General features: G+C 46.8%; 1 long non-coding RNA gene across 1 annotated transcript; it reads left to right on the top strand.

The window, feature by feature from the left end:
- The first annotated feature begins 397 nt into the window (after nt 1-397).
- Nucleotides 398-3,448, top strand: LOC139433021 (uncharacterized). The gene is made up of 3 exons (XR_011642585.1): nt 398-484; nt 1,202-1,278; nt 3,351-3,448. It is a non-coding gene; the product is annotated as an uncharacterized lncRNA (long non-coding RNA).
- Nucleotides 3,449-22,418: the final 18,970 nt, after the last annotated feature.

Here is a 22,418-nt window from a genome sequence, read left to right as displayed (position 1 = left end):
TGAGCTTGTGTGCATACATTTACACTTAAATATCCACGTAACTGTGAACCAAATGTACACTTGTATAAAATACCCACGTAACTGTGAACCAAATTTGAAGTCACAGAAAAAAAAAAGTTTTGTAGCTTGTAGAAATGTAAAGAACTGAGTGATGAAATGTTCACTTGCAGAAAAATAAATATTTTTTAAATATATTTTCCATTACAACTGCAACTTGGTTATTACAACCTCTCAAATCAGTCATTACAACTTGACGAATCTGCTCTGTGGCAGTATACATCGACGAATCTGCGGTCTTGACTTTTGCTACACTTCTTGCGATAAATGTGTCGCAAAAGTAATTTTCACCTGTAGATGTGGGGGAGGGAGGGGGGTTGGAGCGAAGGGGCGGAGCTATCATAAGGACGAGGCTCGGGTGACTGGAGACTGCGGGGCTGACGGTTCGTGTCTCTACCAGTCCGCTGACATGGCGCGTCAATCAACGGTAAGTTTTGCCCATTACTTGCCCAGTATTACTTTGAATATTGTGATTGAGGATTAAATCCGCTTTGAAGACCACCGTTTTATATCGTGCAGTTTAGTGGCAAAATAACGTCAGTTAGCTAATGCTAGCTTTGTTGAGTTTATGCTAGCTAAACAAGTAGTGGTTGTAGTTTACAGCAGTAATTAATATATTATAGCCTACTGCTTTGGTACTAACGGTTGATAACCGTTTATGAAAATAGAACCAATTGAACTGTACTGAAATAATGACAAGTTTTATAATTGTCTTGGGCTCCTGCTGTGTTTTTAAAGCCTTTGTAAATTATCCATGCTATTTTCTATTTAGCTAATGTCGAAGTAGTGTATGTGAAATCAACCTCACAATAAGATGTGTGTATATTACAATTAGTCATGTCATATTTCAAGATGATTACTTAGATATTACAATATGGTTGGTTGAGCTGGAGTTCATTATTGAGCTTACACGTTAACGTCACAGTCATCTGAAGAAGGAACCCAAACCTTGTTGTTTTTATTAATTGCATTTCCAAATGGTTATCAAATAAACAGTAAGCATTGGTAACACAACTTCCAAAGTTACAGTAAAATAAAAAGGATCCTGACTCGGACAATACACAATCCAACATGTTCAACAGAAGAGAATCAGTTATATTGTTTGTACACATGGTTCTTTACATATATATCTGTTTGTTTAAAGTGTCCAGGTGATGCAGACAGGCTGGACCAGAGAGAGAGACAGCACTGGACTCCTCACAGCAGCGAACTTCAGCACAGGTACAAATACTATTTTTTCATACTGTACAAAGAATCAAGAAAGATATTGGTTTAAATCAGGGGTGCCCACACTTGTTTGGCTGATGAGCTACTTTTGAAATGACCAGCTCACCGAGGTAACCAACCCAAAATAATATCCCAAATTGCAAGGGTTGCTGAATAACACGTTTTATTTATACATGGGATAACTACAATAGGGCTGCAACAAACAACTAATTTGATAATCGATTAATCTATCGATTAATGAAACGATTAGATTAATTGACTATTCGGACTATTACTGTATGCCTTGCACAATTTCTCAAACGCTCTTATTTAGCCATCAACTTTTAGATTTAGCTTGAGGTTGTTTTAGGCATGTGGAAACTAACAATGAAGACAATAAAGATGAATACTTGATTCAAAAATACATATATTATTAAATTAACTTAACAAATTGTTTACAAAACTAACATTGCTTTTTATTTAAATTAAATAAATAATATTTCACATCAAAAGAAACAACAGTGTTTTAACAAATCGTATTAAATAATCTAATGACAGAACTGTAAACAGAATAGCTGAAACTTTAACAAACTAAATAACTCTGTTACCTCTAATCATTAACCCATGTTTGTATAATTGAGTTAACTCCGTGTGTTGCTGCTAGCATACATAACACCTGACGTGGAAACGTTACTCGTGGACGGGGCTACAGAGCTACAAGAAAGACAGTCGAACCCGGTGCATTCCTCCGTCTGAATGTGGAGCACTTTTGCTAAATGTTTAGACAAATTGCTCGTGTTACCGCCCTTACATGCTAAACTCTTATTGTACTTTTGGTAACGAGCATTGTCCACCTCAAGACGGGTAACATTTAACCACACCTTGGAGCGCTTCTCTCCGCCATCCCAGCCGTGTGTTGCTGCATGTAGCAGCCGCGTGTGTGTAAACTGCCCCGCCCCCTCGCACACAGACGGGGGAGAGAGAGATCTCGTCTCGATTGGAAAGATCAAAAATACACCGACCATAGACGCATTTGTTTTGTCTTTTTGCATATTAGAAACGAGTTGGCGACACTAAGACTGCGAGATAATGTTTGTGTAGCAATAATACATGACCTTTCTCTTTCTCAACTCGCTACTCGGAGGGTCGCTGTCGCTGTCATATGCCTTGTGAACACTCCGATAATGCCTCTCCACGTTACCTTTCTTTGGCAAAGCGACGCTTGCTTTACAAATAAGGCAAATAACCTTTGAATTTGACATCACAAACAAATATTCTTCCTCCCATTCTGGGTGGAAGTGGTATGTCTTTAGCTTTTGGCTCGGTCCCACACTCATTTTGTTGTTTGTCTCTTGTTTGTCTCTTTAAATTAATTTGAGTTTTCCCGGCACTTGACTGATTTTGTATCGCTTTGCATTGTGGGTTAACAGACTGGAAAGCGATAGGTCGCTTTTTCTGTCAATCAAGTGAACTCCTGAATTAAGTGGCAGGGAGGCCAAGGGAGGAGGGATCAAAACCTGTTTTGTCTATTTTAACGGAGCTGGATTTATTTATTTTTTTAATGACTCGTGATCATCATTATTGCCCCCGCAGTCAACGTACTGGGCACATCTGGTTTAAATGAATGAAGTATTGACTTGAATACACTGATATACATTCCATTAAACAATACTAAATACTAGATCACCTACACATCAGTGAAGTTGAGGGTTTTTTCAATGCAAAAAGATACTTTTAGATGTGAACAAGCAATATGACTTTGTCAGCTTTCTAATTTAATGTATTGAAGGCAAAGATATTTAACACATAGTGAGAACTGCTACTATTTATCTCTCAATATTGTCTGTAAAAACGTGGTAAAAGTTATTCTTTCAGTGAGACAACAGAGCAAGCTTCTACAGTTGCACTATATTTTGTAACAGTTAAATATTATTTTGATAATAAAATATATTTCAATGTTTATGAATTTCATACTGTTCATTCATAATCTGATTACAATTAAAAAATAATTATACCAAAAACACCTCTTTCATAAATAACACACTTGTTCTGCAATAATGTTTTATGTTTCCTGTAATTTTTGTTAGGAAAGGACATGCCTGAAAGACACAACATTTTCTCCTTCTCTGAGGGTCAAGAAGAACATCCAAGAGGAACATTAAAAGCTGATGTTATGAGATTGTAAGACCAGTACAGGACATTCACTAAGAAACTACTTTTATTGTGAAAACAAAGATCTGCACATCGAATATTTTTGTAGTCTTATCAGGACCATCATTTGTTTGTGACGCTGCCTGCACCTCAGAGAAGGGGTGGTTATAGTCAGGCTTATAAAGTGTGGCGAAAAACATAGTCAGCTGATGGGATGCAACTATTTCCACATCTACACTCCATCAGCTGATTATTTGTATTTGCCTCGCTTTATGAGCTTCACATCACTTGTGCCTTGTACCGCAGAGTTTGCAACGTCACAAATAAATGGGGCCAATCTTCAGTCAGATGTGAATGAGTAATCTAACATTTTCAGTAAGAATAATGGATGAAAGGAGTGCAAATACAAATACAATTTATTGAAATGTGAACCAAAAGTTAATCAAACATGTTTTAAATAAAAAGCACATATGGACAGAAGGTGTAAACCTATTAAATGTATAAGTAAACACATGTAGTCAAATAAAGTGACAGACTTGCAGTGACTGCAGGCTTGTGCAGTTGGTATCAGCTATGCCCAGCATGGGCTCCTCCATCAGGCCTGGTCCTCCTCCATCAGGCCTGGTCCTCCTCGCAGAGGAAAGACCCTCAGTACTCTCCAAACCAACAGACAGGACGTCCATCACACGGAGGTTTCTCCCTGAAGTCTCTGCAGCCCTCTGGACACCAGGCTGTCTCAATCCGTCCACACTGAATATGAGAGGGGGAAAATGAAAATAATAAATGCTTTAGACCAGAGGTGCCCAGTATGTCAACCTTCAAAGGTTATTTGCCTTATTTGTAAAGCAAGCGTCGCTCTGCCAACGAAATGTAATTCGGAGAGGCATTATCACAAGTGTTCACAAGGCATATGACAGCGACTTCCCTCCGAGTAGCGAGTTGAGAAAGGTCATGTATTATTGCTACAAAAACATTATCTCGCAGTCTTAGTTTCGCCAACTCGTTTCTAACATGCAAAAAGACAAAAAAATGCGTCTATGGTCGGTGTATTTGCGACCTTTCAAATCCAGACGAGATCTCTCTCCCCCGTCTGTGTGCGAGGGGGGCGGGGCAGTTTACACACATGCGGCTGCTACATGCAGCAACACACGGAGGAGATGGCGGAGAGAAGCTCTCCAAGGTGTGGTTAAATGTTACCCGTCTTGAGGTGAACAATGCTCGTTGCCAAGAGAGTTTAGTATGTAAGGGCGGTAACACGAGCAATTTGTCTAAACATTTAGCAAAAGTGCACCACATTCAGACGGAGGAATGCACCGGGTTCGAGTGTCTTTCTAGTAGCTCTGTAGCCCCATCCACGAGTAACGTTTCCACGTCAGGTGTTATGTATGCTAGCAGCAACACACGGACTCAATGATACAAACATGGGTTTATGATTAGAGGTAACTGAGTTATTTATTTTGTTAAAGTTTCAGCTATTCTGTTTACAGTTCTGTCATCAGATTATTTAATACGATTTGTTAAAACACTGTTGTTTCTTTTGATGTGAAATATTATTTATTTAATTTAAATAAAAAGCAATGTTTATTTTGTTCACAATTTGTTAAGTTAATTTAATAATGTATGTATTTTTGAATCAAGTATTCATCTTTATTATCTTCATTGTTAGTTTCCACATGCCTAAAACAACCTCAAGCTAAATCTAAAAGTTGATGGCTAAATAAGAGCGTTTGAGAAATTGTGCAAGGCATACAGTAATAGTCCGAATAGTCGATTAATCGTTAAATTAATCGATAGATTAATCGATTATCAAATTAGTTGTTTGTTGCAGCCCTATTGTAGTTATCCCATGTATAAATAAAACGTGTTATTCAGCAACCCTTGCAATTTGGGATATTATTTTTGGTTGATAGACCTCGGTGAGCTGGTCATTTCAAAAGTAGCTCACCAGCCAAAAAAGTGTGGGCACCCCTGATTTAGACAATAAGAAATATAAAGTTGACTGTTGAGTTGCTCAGTTTTTTTAGATTGTCAATACTATTACTGTATAACTAATATATCAGGTTAAGAGGCACATTCAAATAAAGATTGGTCTTTAAATACATTTTGTCTTTTGAATTGTTTGTCTAAAGTCAAGGATCTAGAACTGGTACTTGTAGTTTTAATGATACAGTCTGGTTATTATGCTGTTTGGAGGAGGCATTACAGGTAAGAGTACTAACTAGCTACCATCACATGTACCTTAGCTTGACTTAAATGTATTAAACGTATAGTTAAGTGATATCAAAATATAAATAACTAATGTCATGCAAACATATTAATATTTGCTTGATTCCAGAGTTGAATTTAGCACAATTGCATACAAACGTTAAGGGATTTTAAGATTCTGAAGTCTTCGTTCTAAATAGAAAATAGCAAGTAATGGGCAAAACTTACCGTTGATTGACGCGCCATGTCAGCGGACTGGTAGCGACATGGACCGTTAGCCCCGCAGTCTCCAGTCACCCGAGCCTCGTCCTTCTGATAGCTCCGCCCCTTCGCTCCAACCCCCCTCCCTCCCCCACATCTACAGGTGAAAATTACTTTTGCGACACATTTATCGCAAGAAGTGTAGCAAAAGTCAAGACCGCATATTCGTCGATTTATACTGCCACAGAGCAGATTCGTCAAGTTGTAATGACTGATTTGAGAGGTTGTAATAACCAAGATGCAGTTGTAATGGAAAATATATTTAAAAAATATGTATTTTTCTGCAAGTGAACATTTCATCACTAAGTTCATTTTTTTTCTACAAGCTACAAAAATGTTCTTCTGTGACTTCAAATTTGGTTCACAGTTATGTGGATATTTTATACAAGTGTAAATGTATGCACACAAACTCAGATTTATTTTCTGCAAGTGCTCACATCAGGTTTTACACGCTCTCGCATTTTGCACCATATCTACCTTCATAGAAAGCACTGGGTTAAATGTTTTAACATCAGGTGGATATATAGTAAGGTTGACCACAAAAAGTGACTGTAATACAAATGAAATCTCATGATGTGTTACTCATCTCTAGCAGAATATGAAATACTGTACTCTTCACTGTTGATTTGTAAAAAACATGTAACAAATCAACAGTAAAGAGTGATGGGAAAGCTATAAGATGTGGTGTGGTTTACTGTACATCGAGTACAAGGGGCTGGAGGATCTAAAGGGATCCGAAGTACAGCCGTAAGCTAGAGCCTGGTGATTTAAGGAAGACAGGAGTATGTTGAAACAGAGCTTTCAAGTGATAACATATGAACTATTCAGTGTAGGCGAGGGAGGGAGCGAGAAATGGAAAGAAGGCAGTGTTCCTTTTCAGATATGCCAAATGTCTAGGATAATGGTGTGACATAAACATAATGCACTTTAGGCTCCAGGCTAGGCGGGATGACACTATCTCAATCATGCTCCACAGACACAAACACCCTGATGTTCCCCAGCTGGCCCAGGAAGACAGCAATGTTGCAGTACACACACACTAACACACACACACACACATATCCACACACCAGCACAGAGTTGATGGGTTTTGCACACATTGTGTCCCCACCCCCTCTCGTTCATTGGGACACGTTGCACTGCAGGTAATGGTGATGATCGACAACGGACAGGACCTAATAAGAGCAGCAGCTAAATGACACATTCATCTCTGTTGCTCATCACGATGCTGCTATGTGGAGCTGTTGGACTGCAGCACTGGGCTGTGGATTGTTCTCTGAAACTGGTTTATTTCTTTTAACTTCAGGGCTTTTCTGTCGGTTTTTGAAGGATGGGACATACACAAAACAGTGGAGTGGTTCACAGCTTCCTTGTTGCAAAGTCAATGGCTTCTTACGGTGGTCGACAGGAGAAACGCTGCAGCTTCAAAAACGAAGACTGTTTTGAAACGACTGCATGGGATGTGTTCACAGACTCTCATGGGGAGGACATCGACATCAACACTATTACGGACTGCAATACAGATTATATTAACTTCTGTGTGGATAATGTTGTACCTACCAGGACTGTACGATGTTTTGCCAACAACAAACCCTGGATTACCCCTGACATAAAGGCTACCCTGAAGGACAAGAAGAGGGCCTTTAGATCAGGCAACAGAGAGGAGCTAAGGATTGTGCAGATGGAGCTGAGGTGGAGAATCAGAGAGGGGAAGAACAGCTACAGGAAGAGGATGGAGGAACAGCTGCAGCAAAGGAACGTCAGCGGAGTCGGGAGAGGGCTGAAGACCATCTCAGGCTACAAGGAGCCAGATTCTGAAGTCCAGGGGAATCAACAGTGGTCAAACGACCTGAACATTTTCTTTAACAGATTTCACCAGTCAGGCACCCCTCCCCCGGACCATTCACCCCTGTTACCTCTCCCACCACATCTACCCCATGTGTGGTTTTATTTATCCACTGTTGGTCAGTTCTCTGTCGCTTTTAAACAGAACTGTGTTAATCATGAACCTATGTTACCTGAAACGGATGAGCTTAGCTCATGGTTTCTCTCCATTTGCAAAGCTACCATAGACACTGTTGCTCCTTTAAAAACCAGGCAACCTAAAACTAAATCTGAGCCTTGGTTAAATGACATGACTCAGACTGTCCAACGGGATTGCCGTAGAGCTGAGCGTAAATGGAAAAAAGACAAACTGCAGTGGCGGTTCTAGACCAATTTGACTGGGGGGGCCACTGGGGGGCCAGTTATTTTCTGAGGGGGGCACAATAAATGCAGGACGAAAAAGAGAACTAGACAGTATGAAGTAATTGCGCAAAAGAAAATAATTCAATACAGTTATTGGTATTTGTATCAGTACACTTATTTATTTCAGATATATCTTATAGTTAGTACTGTTAGCTTCAGATGAAGTTATAGTACAATTTTTGCACTAACACCATATCATATTTATATAAAAATAAAGGCAATGAACAGTTACATCTCTACTTTACATCTACAATTACACGGATACAATAGTTTAACTCACCTTCAATTATCGTGGGAGTCTCTCGAAACGTAGGTTTCAATCAGTCTTTCTTGGATGCAACAGCCTCTGATGATCCGAGATGAAAAGTGTTTGTTTTTCGCGCGCTTCAGCCGGACAGTGAAAGTGAGTGCACCGCTCTAATGGGTCCTGAGTGCACCGCTCTAATGGGTCCGACTAGAATGACGAATAACGTTAGTTCCGCCTATTCCGTCATTCAATAAATCATACATTTTTCATTTTTTTCACTTTTCATTTTCAGGGGGGCCACAGGGGGGTCAGATGTCAGTGTTAGGGGGGCACTGGCCCCCCTGCCCCCCCTAGAACCGCCCCTGACAAACTGCAAGTTTCATTTTAAATGTTGAGGGAGTGTTGGCGTCTCTATCAGATCACTGTGAAAGAGGCAAAATGCAAACATTTATCTGACAACTTTCTGTCAAATCGTCACAAGCCACGTGTTCTGTTCCAGACTATTGATTTGGTCCTTAATGCCCCCCAGACTACCGTTATGAAGACTTTCTTTACTTTTTTATTAATAAGGTAAACTCCACTAGAGCTCAAATCTCTGCTTCTGCAAATGACCCCTCAGTTCCTGCACCGTGCTCTGCTGTCTTCAACCATTTTGAGCCTGTAGCTCTGTCTTTTGTACTGGAGATTGTCTCCAAGTTAAAGCCCTCTGGTTCTCCAAAAGATCCTGTCGCGTCTCAAATTTTTAAAAGAGGTTTTCCCCACTGTTGGACCATCTGTGCTGGCAGTTATAAACAGCAATCTGCTCTCAGGGAAGGTCCCTGAAAACCTGAAGCATGCAGTAGTGCAACCTCATATTAAAAAAAACCCAGTCTGGATCCCACCGTTTTGGCTAATTGTAGGCCCATTTCCAAAATGCCTTTTGTGTCAAAAATCCTGGAGAAGATTGTCTACAGTCAAATTATGTTTTTTCTTATACTGGAAGTTTTCCAATCCGGTTTTAAAACTATGCACAGCACTGAAACATCGCTTTTAAGATGTAGCTCCCTACAGTAAATGACACAAGGCTGAGGTCTTGATTAAATACGGGGTTTATTCTTGTGGGACCTATTCCAACCCGTGAGAACTGGGTTGTAAGACAAAAAATATATAAAAGGTAAACAATAAATAAATATGGAATATATGCATGTCATCACTGTTAATGCCGCTTAATAAAACAATAAACGGCACACATATCCCACACAGCATGTAGCACAAGCTAACAATAGCATGTAGCACAAGCTAGCACATAGCATACATGCATATAACCTGCAGCTCAACCACACACATTTAGACAAACAACCAGTACAAAAACGTACCTCGTAGGCTGCTAGTCATCGAGAGGGGCTGATATCTTTAACTGCATTTTTCCCTTAGTTTCCTTAGATTTTCTTTACATTCTGCGTTGGTCTGCAGTTGCGACTATCAAGTGCATCGATTAAACAAACAGGTGTAACACAAAACACAGCAGATTAGTTCCGCCCCTATTAATGTTGCACATAAAAGGTAGGAACCAAAAATACAACGTGGAATACAATAAACAACAGAGAGTGAAGACAGTTACACTCCCACCAAATCACCTGTGATTTCCATAACATTTTTAGAAAACCGATATACATTAATGTAAAACTAAGAGTGTGAGTGAGAGTAACTGAGTCTTAGTCTGCTTCCAACAACAACACCGTCTTGTGAATAGGCCTTTCAAGGTAGACAGGTTTAGCGAGGCGCTTTCCCTTTCCATCCAGAGTAGAGTCGCTGATAAGCAGCTTGAGCCTTCTCACTCTTCCATCCCCTGCTGGGTACACTTCCACAACCCTGGCCAGCTTCCATTGGCCACGCAGTATAGTGTTGTCTTGCAGAATGACAACGTCATTTACCTTGACGTTTCTGCGGTCCTTGATCCACTTTGGTCTTTGTTGGAGATGGTACTCCTTATGCTGCTGAAGGCACTTTATTTCTTGAGAGAGTGTTGCTTCTTGAACAATCTCGATTATTGTCAGCTCTGCTTCTCTCCTCTCCTCTAAGGCCCCAGCCACACGAGGACGAAAACGGCTAAACGTATAGGATTAACGCAAACGCAATCGCAAAAAAGCTTCCGTCCACACGCAATAGTTATCTGGATAGTGTCTGCCCACACGAGACCGCTCCGTTTAGCTCCAACGTGGCGCTGTAACTTCCTCCAAAAAAGCAGCGAAGAAGCATGGTTGTCATGGTTGCTCTTCTGTTTATTCTTCGCGGTGGGGGCCGAGGGAACCGGGCAGAGTTTTTCGCCAGTCAACGTGTATTAAAGTTTAAATCTTCCGGACAAAATTATAAAAGTGCCGGTCAAAGGTCTTCTTTGTTATTTATTGAGCTTTAAAACAAATGAATAACGACTCTATATAATATAATAATAAAATACACGGAGCCTCTCTTTTTCCTCCCTCTCTTCGGACAGCGTCAGTATCTGTCTCATGCAGCAGCTGATCCAGTAATGAGTGACCCGGCCGACAGTAAAAATAAACATATTTATAACTAGTTTAGGTAGTTTGAGAGGTAATTAAAATAGCTAAGGGTGATGAATGATCTGACTTGAAGTGTGTGTTTTGCTGATGGAGGATCTGCTGTGGATGTTGCACAAACAACTGTAGCATGGTCAATAGCGTCCGGAGCACGATAGCAACTCTGCGATCCGCCATTGTTGTTGTTGTTGGTGGCGAAACACTTCAGCCATGGCGCGGGGTAAGCGGAGGTGAGCAGAAGAGGTGGGGAGAGGCGGGGCTATTGCGCAATCACTATCAGTGATCTGAAAATGTTCGGATAGGGCGCACACACGGAGCCGTTTGACCCCCCAGAGAGTTGCCGTTCTATCCACCTTGGGACCCGTTATCGTTTCCTCAGTCGTTTAGTGCCATATTCGGTCGTCCTCGTGTGGCCGAATGGTCTATATCAGTGTTTCTCAAACTTTTTCATACCAAGGACCACTTAACCAATAAAAAAACACTCGCGGACCACCTAACTCCACAAATATCCCAAAACACATCGTTTTTTACAAATCGCCTGAAAATGGTACAAACAAGTGGCCACATTTGTGATGAAGGTGTTTATCTGGGCTATATCATGCAATCAAAAATGAAACTTAAGCTCGCTCCATTGCGGAGATATTCCCACGAGAGTGCGGAAAACTTACATTTATTTATTTATTTCAAATGTGAAATTTTACCAATATACTCACGGACCACTAGGGGGCGCTCACGGACCACCAGTGGTCCGCGGACCACACTTTGAGAAGCACTGGTCTATATGACACTAAACAGTAACGCAAACGGCCGTTTTCGTCCTCGTGTGGCTGGGGCCTAAGCGTGTGTCTTCACAGGACCTTGGCTTGAGACCTTTAATTTCCTTTGCAAGGCGCTTGAGTCTGGCAAAGGCTTTAACCACTCTTGACCAGTCTGAGAATGTGTGAAAGTGATCTAGTAGCGACTTTACTTCGTTTGCCTGGGTATCATGAACCTGGGCCTTCTTAAGCTCTGGGTCACTACTCACGATCTCTCCCACCTTGACTTCTCCACTTGGTAGCTCTTTCTGCCAAAGTAGGTCAGGGCCTGTGAACCAATTTGAGGCTTGAAGTTGCTGTGCTGTGAGACCTTTGGAGGCCTGATCTGCAGGGTTATCTTCAGAAGCTCTTTCGAAAAAGTCAGATTCCAGCACCTCGCTGACATCTGCAGGTGAGACTTCCTTAATCTGTGTTCTACAGACGTAGTGTACTTCCCTTGGGAGGTTTGAAGACTGGAGACTTGGTATCACTTGCTTCACGGTTACCTGGTGACTTACTCCAATCATATCTCCAATGTCGAGACAGGGATTGCCAAAGCCGACAACACTCCAGCCCAAATCTGTTCTCTGTGCAAAGGGCTGGTTTTCTTCACCAGGCACCACTTCTCTTGGGACGAGAGCTTGAGGAAAGTTGTAGCCGATAAGCAGGCCAATGTCACAGCTTTGCTGAGGAGCGATCTCATCTGCGATGTGTTCAAGATGAGGCCATGCCTTTGCTGTCTCTGGTGTGGGAATATGGTCTCTGCTTGCAGGGATGAATTCTCTTGAGTAGGTTACTGGCAGAGGTATTATCCTGTCCGAGTAGATTCCTCTCACTTGGAGACCAGTTATGGCGCGTTTCCACTGCTTTAAGCATGCCGAGCCGTGCGGGGCCCGTTTTTGGTTGCGTTTCCACTTGGCCTAGTTTTGGCCCGGGGCTACTTTTTCACCTTTTTTCTGGCCCGACTAAATCGTGGTTCTAGGACCAGGAACAACCAGGCTGAGTCGGGCTGAGTATGCTAAACTAGAGAGAGAGAATAGCTGGCAAGGGGGCTACAACTACAACAAGATGAACATATTTGACTGTGATTTAATTCTAATACACGTTTCAAAATGATGCCGAAGTAACAACATACTGATACCGGTTAGTAAAAACCATGAATTAATGCTTTGACAAGTCTGCAGACAGACGGCAGGCGAAAAACCCTTTTTAAAATGCGTGTTTTCTAAATGGAGCTTGGCTAAGCTAACGTTATATATGCTCCGACCGTCCACACTCACAACAACGGCCTATACAGACATAAATAAACCAGCGACTGTATTCACCATGACACAGGCAGTCTGTGGTTTGTACTTGTTTAACTTTTGTCTTGTTTACGAACAGATATGAGGAGCTGTGAGCTCTGAGTGCTAAGAGCTAACGGCTTTGTTGTTTTTCTGGGGCTCTCATTGAAGATGACGTCACGGCATCGCCTACACTGCGTTACTATAGTAACTACCCCAGTTCCTAAACTGTAATGGTAGGAACCAAAAATACAACGTGGAACAAAATATACAACAGAGAGTGAAGACAGTTACATAAGAGTCGTTAATGACATCCTTTTATCTACTGACTCTGGGGACTGCGTTGTGCTTCTACTTATTGATTTAACTGCTGCCTTCGATACAGTCGTCCATTACATCCCGATCTCTCGTTTGGAGCACTGGGTGGGCATTGATGGGAAAGCCCTGGAATGGTTCAGGTCATATCTGAAGGACAGAACTTTCTCTGTCAGCCTTGGTGACTCTGAGTCATCAATCAATCAATCAATCAATGTTTATTTATATAGCCCAATATCACAAATGTTACATTTGTCTCAGTGGTCTTCACAGTGTGTACAGAATATCAGTATGACAATACGACACCCTCTGTCCTTAGACCCTCACATCGTACAAGGAAAAACTTCCAAAGAAAACCCAGTTTAAAGGGAAAAATGGGAGAAACCTCAGGGAGAGCAACAGAGGAGGGATCCCTCTCCCAGGACGGACAGACGTGCAATAGATGCCGTGTGTAAATTGAAAAGATAATACATTTGCAACATAGGTAGTCCAAATGTTTGGAAATGCATGTGTGTATAATAGGAAGATGAATCCACGAGGATATCCATCGAGGACCTATGATCCAGGACCACAGCCACGACTCAAGATCCAGCGCTCGCGATCCAGGACACAGGACCGCAGGATCATCCATGACTCCGGATCCCAGCGTATATAGACACCAAAAAGAAAGACATTTGGGGAAGCTGGGTTAATCGGAACATGAGTGTACACGGGTATAGACAGAGAGAAGGAATAAGTAAGATGTCCCCCGACAAACTAAGCCTATATCAGCAAAACTAGGGGCTGAATCTAATCAGCCCTAACTATAAGCTTTATCAAAAGCTTTATCATCCTCTGCTCCACTCCTGTATGGGGTCCCACAGGGCTCAGTATTAGGCCCCCTGCTATTTTCCCTCTATTGTCTCCCTCCATATTTAGAAAGCACGGCATCACATTCCACTGCTATGCTGATGATAGCCAGATTTATGTTCCACTAAAAAAGAAGGAGGGTTACTCAATTAGCCCACTGCTAAAGCGCCTAGAAGACATAAAGGCCTGGATGGCGTGCAACTTCCTAAAACTGAATGAAAGAGTGGTGGCACCACTGGCACCACTTCTGTAGACCTGGGCTCCTGGGCTCAGTACACCGAGCCCACCATTACGAACCTTGGCATTAAAATGGACCATGAACTAAAACTTGAGTCAGATTAAATCTGTGGTAAAAACAAGCTTTTATCACCTGAGGCAGCTAACCAAAGTAAAATATTTTCTCTCCAGACAGCAGTTTGAGACAGTAATCCACGCCTTTGTCACCACTCGGCGAGATTACTGTAACTCTCTCTACATGGGGGTCAGTGGGTCCTCCCTCGCTCGTCTGCAGCTGGTGCAAAAATGCCGCAGCAAGGCTTTTAACTGGCACACGGAAATATGACCACATTTCCCCCATGTTTGCTTCGCTCCACTGGCTGCCAATATATTTTAGGAGTCATTTCGAAAATCCTTTTATTTACTTTTAAATCCCTAAATGGCATGACCCTACCATATCTTTCTGAGCTGCTACATCCTTACACGCCCAACCGCCTTCTCAGGTCAGCTGATCAACTGCTCCTGAACGTGCCCAGAAACAAGTCAAATCTCAGAAGGGGCCGTTGCTTCCCTGTAGCGGCTCCCACACTGTGGAACGATCTGCCCATGCATATCAGACAGTCCTCCACACTGCCTGTTTTTAAATTGCTTCTTCAAACCCACCTCTTCTCCTTAGCGTATTAACATCTTTTAGAGCGTTGCTTTTATTGCTTTTAAATTGTCTAATGTTTTTACTTGTACTTGTTTTATGGTGTGTGAGCTGAGCTGTGTTTTATTTCGTATATGGCTTCGCCCTCTAAGGCTATCGCTATTGGGTTATCCCTCTGCGCCCCCGCGCAGCACTGAAACACTTGTAGTCCACGCCCACCCGCTAGGTGGGCCCCACGCTCGGGCCTCCTTCCGGTATAAATAGGAAGGTGGCCCGGCAATCTGCTCCTTCTTTTCTTCAGCAACCAGCAGTTTACTGAAGCACGAGAAAGCAACAGCATGAGCAATAAAGAGTGTGTCCGTATGTGCCCTTCGTGCAATACAGGCTACATTATGAGCTATGATTTGCATCCGATATGCGCAGCCTGTCTGGGGCCAGAGCACGCGGACGCGGCTCTCAGCCAGCAGGTCGCATGTCCTCATTGTGTGCGTCTTCCTTCATCCGACAGGAAGCAAAGGGCGGACGCCCTAGCTGCTGCGGGTGAGGAAGACGTCTGGGGTGGGCAGGTGCCCATCCAGGACAGCCTGTTTATGGAGGCGAGTTGGTGGCAGGAGTCGGACGACTCCTTCCCCACCTCCCTCCAGGGCTCGCCATGCGGCTCTCCCCTTCCCCCTCTTCCCCGGACGGGGGAGACGGGGTCGGAGCGAGAGTCAGAGGTGGCGGTCGAGCACGTGTTCCCCTTCTCCGTGGCCACGGCGCTACCGGCATTGGGAGGCATCATGCTGGAGCTGCCGGAAATAATCGGCAAGGCAGCAGCATGTAGAGGTCTCCCCATTCCACGAGTACGGGAGAGGGTGGCTCTGGATGACATGGCGGGCGTGTTTTCCCGGGTGCAGACGGACAGGAGTGATCCGATCTGGCCGCGCTTCCCCGCCAGTAGGCGGTATCAGGAAGGTGCAGCGGCGAACCCGAGGAGCTTGAGGGCTCCGGTGGCCTCCCTTGTCCCCTTCACCAAGGTGGAGGGTTTCACAGATGAGGTTTTCCCAACCACCCCCGCTCTGGAACCGAGCTTAACGGCATTTTTCGGGGTAAGACAGGCCAACTTGGTCGCCGGACGGCGCCCTATGTTGGCCGACCCCAAGGACCAGTATATCGCCCGCCAGGCTGACCGGGCGCACCAGTGTGCGTTCCAGGCGTCAGCAGCAGCAAACAACATCGCTTTGCTGACCAACTCGGTGGTGACGTTGGTCGAGCGATCCACCACCGTGGCTCCAGAGGAGTCGGAGGAGATCGCTAAGGCGGCCAGCACGGCGCTCACGCTGTGCGCAGCCGTGGCGGTGTCCCAGGCGAGGATTACGGCATGGATGACACAGATCCAGCGTCACCTCTGGTTACAGCAGGCAGCGGTCACAGAGCCAGTCAGGAAGGTCTTACTGGACGCTACGATCAGCTCGGACGGGCTGTTCGGGCCCCAGTTCCTGACCATGGTTGATTCCATGAAGGCGGCTTCGGAGCAGGCGGAGGACATCCGCCAGCACGTCGGCTGGCTCCAGCCAGCGGTGAAGCAGCAGCGACACCAGCGGCAGCAGCAGCAGACAACCCGGCCACAGTGGCAGACGGACAGACACCAGCAGCAACAGCAACCGAGGCGTCAGAATCGTCCGTCAGCGGCGCCTGGGGCACCGACCCGCACCTCCAGGGCACCGTCCCCCACCAGAGAGGGGGGGTAAGAGGGGAGTGAGGTACAAAACAAAACCGACCTTGACGGTTTGAGGGGGAGTGTGATCGAAATAAAAGTTGTTTATTTCCTTAACACGTGGTCTGAGTCATCAGTTACAAATGTGTGTCACATATCCCCCACCCTGGGAGCTGCCTATGACCTGTCGGTTAATAGCCAGCCGGGTTCGGTACAAAAGCCTGCGCTATTTAATCAATCAATTAATAAGCTGCGGAGCACAATAATTACACCAACTGCCTCCAATCTGATGATTAGTAGGCGGCATGGTTCGCGACAGATTTCTGATGGTTATGACTCTTCGGTTATTAAACCACAGACCTAGCGGCATTCTTCTGTCCGAGATACGCCACCTATACACGGTCATAATAAGCCCATAAGAGCAGTGTTAACGCCTCATGTGGATATTACTGCACACACCTCCATCCATCCTCTGAGCGTGTACACGTTTCATGATGCGAGGCGGAGTGATACGCAGCGTGTGGAGGCCTCCGCACAGCCCTTTCGCTCTAGGCCCACCTTGGGTTGCCTCGAGGGCTTTGGAGTGGCTCGTCGTCATGACAACCACAACACATCTCGAACAGGCGCGCCCGCTGTCAGAGTGTTTCTCGGCGTGGCAGCGCCTGTGTTTGATGGACGGATGGATGCACAGGCTGATCAGCCTGCAGTTCGCCTCCACCCCCCCACAGTTCAAAGGGATACAGGTGACATGCCTAACATCCCGAGAACAGTGTATTGCGCTCCAAGCAGAGCTACGGGAACTCCTGTTGAAAGAGGCTATTTCCAGGGTTCCCCAGGAGGAAGAAAATCAAGGGTATTACTCCCGCTATTTTCTTATCCCGAAAAAGACAGGGGGAATGAGACCCACTTACTTCCATGTGCCATCATTCCGAAACACAGGAAATTCCTGAGGTTTTCATTCCGTTCGGCTATTCCCTGGCTCCTCGTACTTTTGTGTGTAGAGACGGCGCTGCAGCCGCTACACAGAGGAAGAATGAGAGTACTTTTTTACCTGGACGACCTGCTGCTGCTGGCTTGCTCCAGGGAGGAAGCGGCTTTTCAGACGGTACAACTCATATCGCATCTGTCAAAGCTGGGTTTCATGATCAACTGGGAAAAGAGCTGTCCTGTTCCAGCCCAGAGTATGGTTTACCTGGGGGTGGAATTGAACTCAGCCTGCATGAGAGCACGACTCTCACGGCAGAGAGTGGAAACGCTGACAGCTCTCCTTCAACGTGTCATACCACGCAGCGTGGTGACGTCACACTCCGTGATGCGGCTGCTCGGCATGATGGCAGCAGGTCACGTGGTGATGCCCCTGGGTCTTCTACACATGAGGAGACTGCAGAGGTGGTTCATCAGCCTCCGCATCAACCCCATACGACAGAAGAGGCGCATGGTGGTCATCCCTCTGTCCGTGGGTTCAGACTTAACATACTGGAAAAGTCCCCACGTCCTGTCAGAGGGGGTTCCCCTGGGCAGAGTTACGTCACACATCTCGGTGTTCACAGACGCATCTCTCTCAGGGTGGGGAGGAACGTGCATGTCACATGTTTTTCCACATAAATGTGCTGGAATTGATCTCCGTACGGAGAGTAATTCAGCACTTTGCCCCGTTGCTGCGGAATCAGCATGTGTTGATTTGCACAGACAACAAAGCCGCGGTGGCCTACAGGGCAGGACACACGGCACTCATCCCCTGAGCGTGTACACGCCTCATGATGACAGCCAGAGTGAAATGCAGCGTGTGGAGGCTTCCTCGCAGCCCTTTCGCCTCACGGGAGGCTGAGTGCCCCAGCGGCAGTGCCCCAGCGGCAGCGCCCGCAGCGCCACGGCGTCAGGGCTCGCTGCAGAATTCTGCTAGTTTTAACCTATCGGTTAATAAACTGCAGAGCTCGCTAATTAAGCCGGCTGCCACTAATCTGTTGATTAAGTAGACAGCAGGGCTCGCTGCAGACGCCTGCCGGTTTTAACCCCTGTTAATAACATACAGAGCTCGCAGGCAGCAAAACTAGGGCCACCAGGGTGGGTGGAGGGGGTCTGGAGGACGGGACTGAACTGACCGCCCAGGGGCACGGCAGAGGACCAGGAAGGGGTCTCGGGCGGACGGCCCGGGGGCAAGGCAGAGGACCAGGAACGGGTCTCGGGTGGACGGCCCGGGGGTAAGGCGGAGTCCAAAAAGGGGGATTCGGGCGGACAGCCCGGGGGCAAGACAGAGTCCAAGGTGGGGTCCAAGGTGGGGACCATGGAGGGGCGAAGGCAGCTGCAGGAAGAGTCAGGGGGCCGGGCTTGAGGGCGAAGGCAATGGCAGGAAGAGTCAGGGGACCGGGCCCGAGGGCGAGGACCACTGCACTCAGGGGGGCCGAGCATGAGGGCGAGGGCCGCGGCCGGGAAAGTCAGGGGGCCGGGCTCGAGGGCGAATGCCGTGGCTCTCAGGGGGCCGGGATCGAGGGTGAAGACTCCGGCTCTCAGAGGGCCGGGCTCGAGGGTGAAGACCAGACAGCTCCGCAGGCCGGGCAGGAAGGCGTTGACGGGACAGCGCCGGAGGCCGGGCAGGACCCGGTGTCGGAGGTGGTGGGACAGGCCTCGGCAGGATCCCCCACGGAAGAGGACCAGGACACGGGATTGGCAGGACCCCCGGCAGGAGAGTAGACGGCGGGACCCCCAACGAGACAGGACAAGGAGCCGGCAGGACCCCCGGCAGGGGAGCAGTCAGCGGGGCCTCCAACGGCACAGGACAAAAGGTTGGCAGGACCCCCGGCAGGAGAGTAGTCGGCGGGACCTCCAACGAGACAGGACAAGGAGCTGGCAGGACCCCCGGCAGGAGAGTAGACGGCGGGACCCCCAACGGGACAGGACACAGGGTTGGCAGGACCCCCGGCAGCAGAGCAGTCGGCGGGGCCTCCAACGGGACAGACATACGATTGATAGGACCCCTGGCAGAGGAGTAGTCGACGGGGCCTCCAACGGGACAGGACATGGAGTTGGCAGGACCCCCAGCGGAACCTCCAACGGACCAGGACATTGGGTAGGGACTTGAGACGTGACTCGAGAGGAGACTCGAGAGGAGACTCGAGAGGGGAACCAAGGGGGAACTTGAGAGGGGACTCGAGTAGGGACTCGAGAGGAGACACGAGAGGAGACCCGAGAGGGGAACCAAGGGGGAACTCGTGAGGGGACTCGAGAGGAGACTCGAGAGGAGACTCGAGAGGGGAACTAGAGAGGGGACTAGAGGAGAGACTAGAGGAGGGACTAGAGGAGGGACTAGAGGAGGGACTAGAGGAGGAACTAGAGGAGGGAGTAGAGAAGGGAACTCAAGAGGGGACTCGCAAGGGGAACTAGAGGAGGGACGAGAAGAGGGACGAGAGGAGGGACTAAAGGATGGACTAGAGGAGGGACTAGAGGAGGGACTAGAGGAGGGAACTCGAGAGGGGATCTCGAGAGGGGACTCGAGAGGGGACTCGAGAGGGGAACTAGAGAGGGGACTCAAGGAGGGACTAAAGGAGGGACTAGAGGAGGGACTAGAGGAGGGACTAAAGGAGGGACCAGAGGAGGGACTAAAGGAGAGACTAGAGGAGGGAACTCGAGAGGGAACTCGAGGGGGAACTGGAGATGGGACTGTGGCAGCTGGGGCCACATCTGGGTCTGGAACCAAGGCTGCTGGGACCGGGACTGGGGCCGGAATTGAAGCCAGAATCCTGGCTGAAAGGTCCGGTTCTGGAGCCGGAAACATGGCTGTAAAGTCCGGTTCTGGAGCAGGGACCATGGCTGCTGGGACCGGCACTGGAGCCGGAACCATGGTTGCTGGGCAGGGAACCGGAACACGGATCCATGGCTGTGTGGGGTGGTACTGGAGCACGGTACCATGGCTATGTGGGATGGGGAACGGAACCATGGCTGCTGGGGCCAGAACTGGGTCCGTAACCATGGCTGCTGGGGGCTGGACTGGTTCTGGAACCCTGGCCCTTTGGGCTCGTGCTGCCAACCTGGCCTTGCGACCCCTTCCTTTAGGAGCTGTTTGGAGGCTCCGTGGACCTCCAAAGGCCAGACGAGTACCAGCGAATGGCTCCTGGACAGTAGCAAACACTGGGTGAGAAGCAGGGGCTGACGCCAGACGGACCACACCAATGCGTGTGGTGTCAAAACAGGAGTTGGGAGACCTGGGTCTGTCAGGATCGGGAAAACAAATTGTGAGGTAATCCAAAAGCCTGGCAGGTAAGAATTTCACCAAACTTTGATTCCTCAGTGTAAGGTGGACTGCTTCTGCCAGAGCAGCATCTCGCTGCTGAACCCTGACCGCTCCTATCCATTGATCAGAGCAGGTAGCCAAAGAAAAAGTAAAATCTAATAACTCCTGCTCAAAAGGATCTGCTGGGCCCATATTTAGGGTCGGTTCGTAATGTTACGATGTGTGAAGCAGATAGGACCCAAATGCAGATTAAAGTAAAAATAATTCCTTTATTCCAAGGCTATATATACACAGACAGAACAGAACACTCACCGAGGACAAGCCAAATCACAAGACGAACCGACACTGAACACTGGGAGACAGGGGGATTTAAACACAGGGTAACTAGACACAGGTGGGAACAATCAGGGGCGGGGCTAACACTGATGAGCACAGGAGACACACAAGGAGTGACAGGTGAAAACAATCAGACAACTAGACACACCAGGGAAAATAACGACGGGAGGAAAAACACAGGGAAAAAGACCAGACAATATACAAGGAGGAAAATACCCATAACCAGACATACAAAACTACAAACGTGACAAAACATGAGAATCCTGACACCTGTCCTCCCAGAAGCTATGTCTTGCACTCCAATCCGAGCTGCTGGAACTCCTGTTGAAAGAGGATATTTCCAGGGTTCCTCAAAGGGAGGAAAATCAGGGGTTTTCACTCCCGTTATTTTTCTAATCCCGAAAAAGACTGGGGCAATGAGACATCCTCGATCTGTCAGTATTCCACATGCTGACGATCAAACAGGTGCTGGAATGTGTTCACCAGGACGACTGGTTCACTTCCACCTGAAGGATGCATACTTCCACCTGAAGGATGCATACTTCCACGTACCCCTCATCCCGAAACACAGGAAATTCCTGCGTTTTCTCATTTCAGGGAATATCAGACCAGACAATCGTCTGCCGTCGGATATTTCCTGGCTCCTCCTATTTTTGTGTAGAGAAGGATGGAGCCACTACACAGAGGAGGGATGAGAGTGTGGTTTCCTCTGGACGACCGGCTATTTGCTGGCTCGCTCCAGGGAGGAAGTCGCTTTACAGACGGTACATCTCGTATCGCATCTGTCAAAGCCTGGTTTTCATAACGTTACCTACTGTAACCCAGCTTCTATGAGTAATGGCGCAGCCCTCTAAGCGCTGGGCCCCACTGGCTCTACGAATAGCTGAAGAAAAGTTATATTGTATGGGAGCAGATTGCCTCCTTCCGGTATAAATAGGAAGGTGGCCCGAGCGTGGGGCCCACCTAGCGGGTGGGCGTGGACTACAAGTGTTTCAGTGCTGCGCGGGGGCGCAGAGGGATAACCCAATAGCGATAGCCTTAGAGGGCTGCGCCATTACTCATAGAAGCTGGGTTACAGTAGGTAACCCCAGTGTTTGTATGTTTTGTTTTGTTTATTTGACTGTACAGCACTGGTCTGGAG

Source organism: Pseudochaenichthys georgianus, chromosome 3 (assembly GCF_902827115.2).
Source record: "Pseudochaenichthys georgianus chromosome 3, fPseGeo1.2, whole genome shotgun sequence".
In the NCBI taxonomy this organism is placed as follows: domain Eukaryota; kingdom Metazoa; phylum Chordata; class Actinopteri; order Perciformes; family Channichthyidae; genus Pseudochaenichthys; species Pseudochaenichthys georgianus.
The sequence above is the reverse complement of the archived record's forward strand: the minus strand, read 5'-3'. Positions and strand labels throughout refer to the sequence as shown.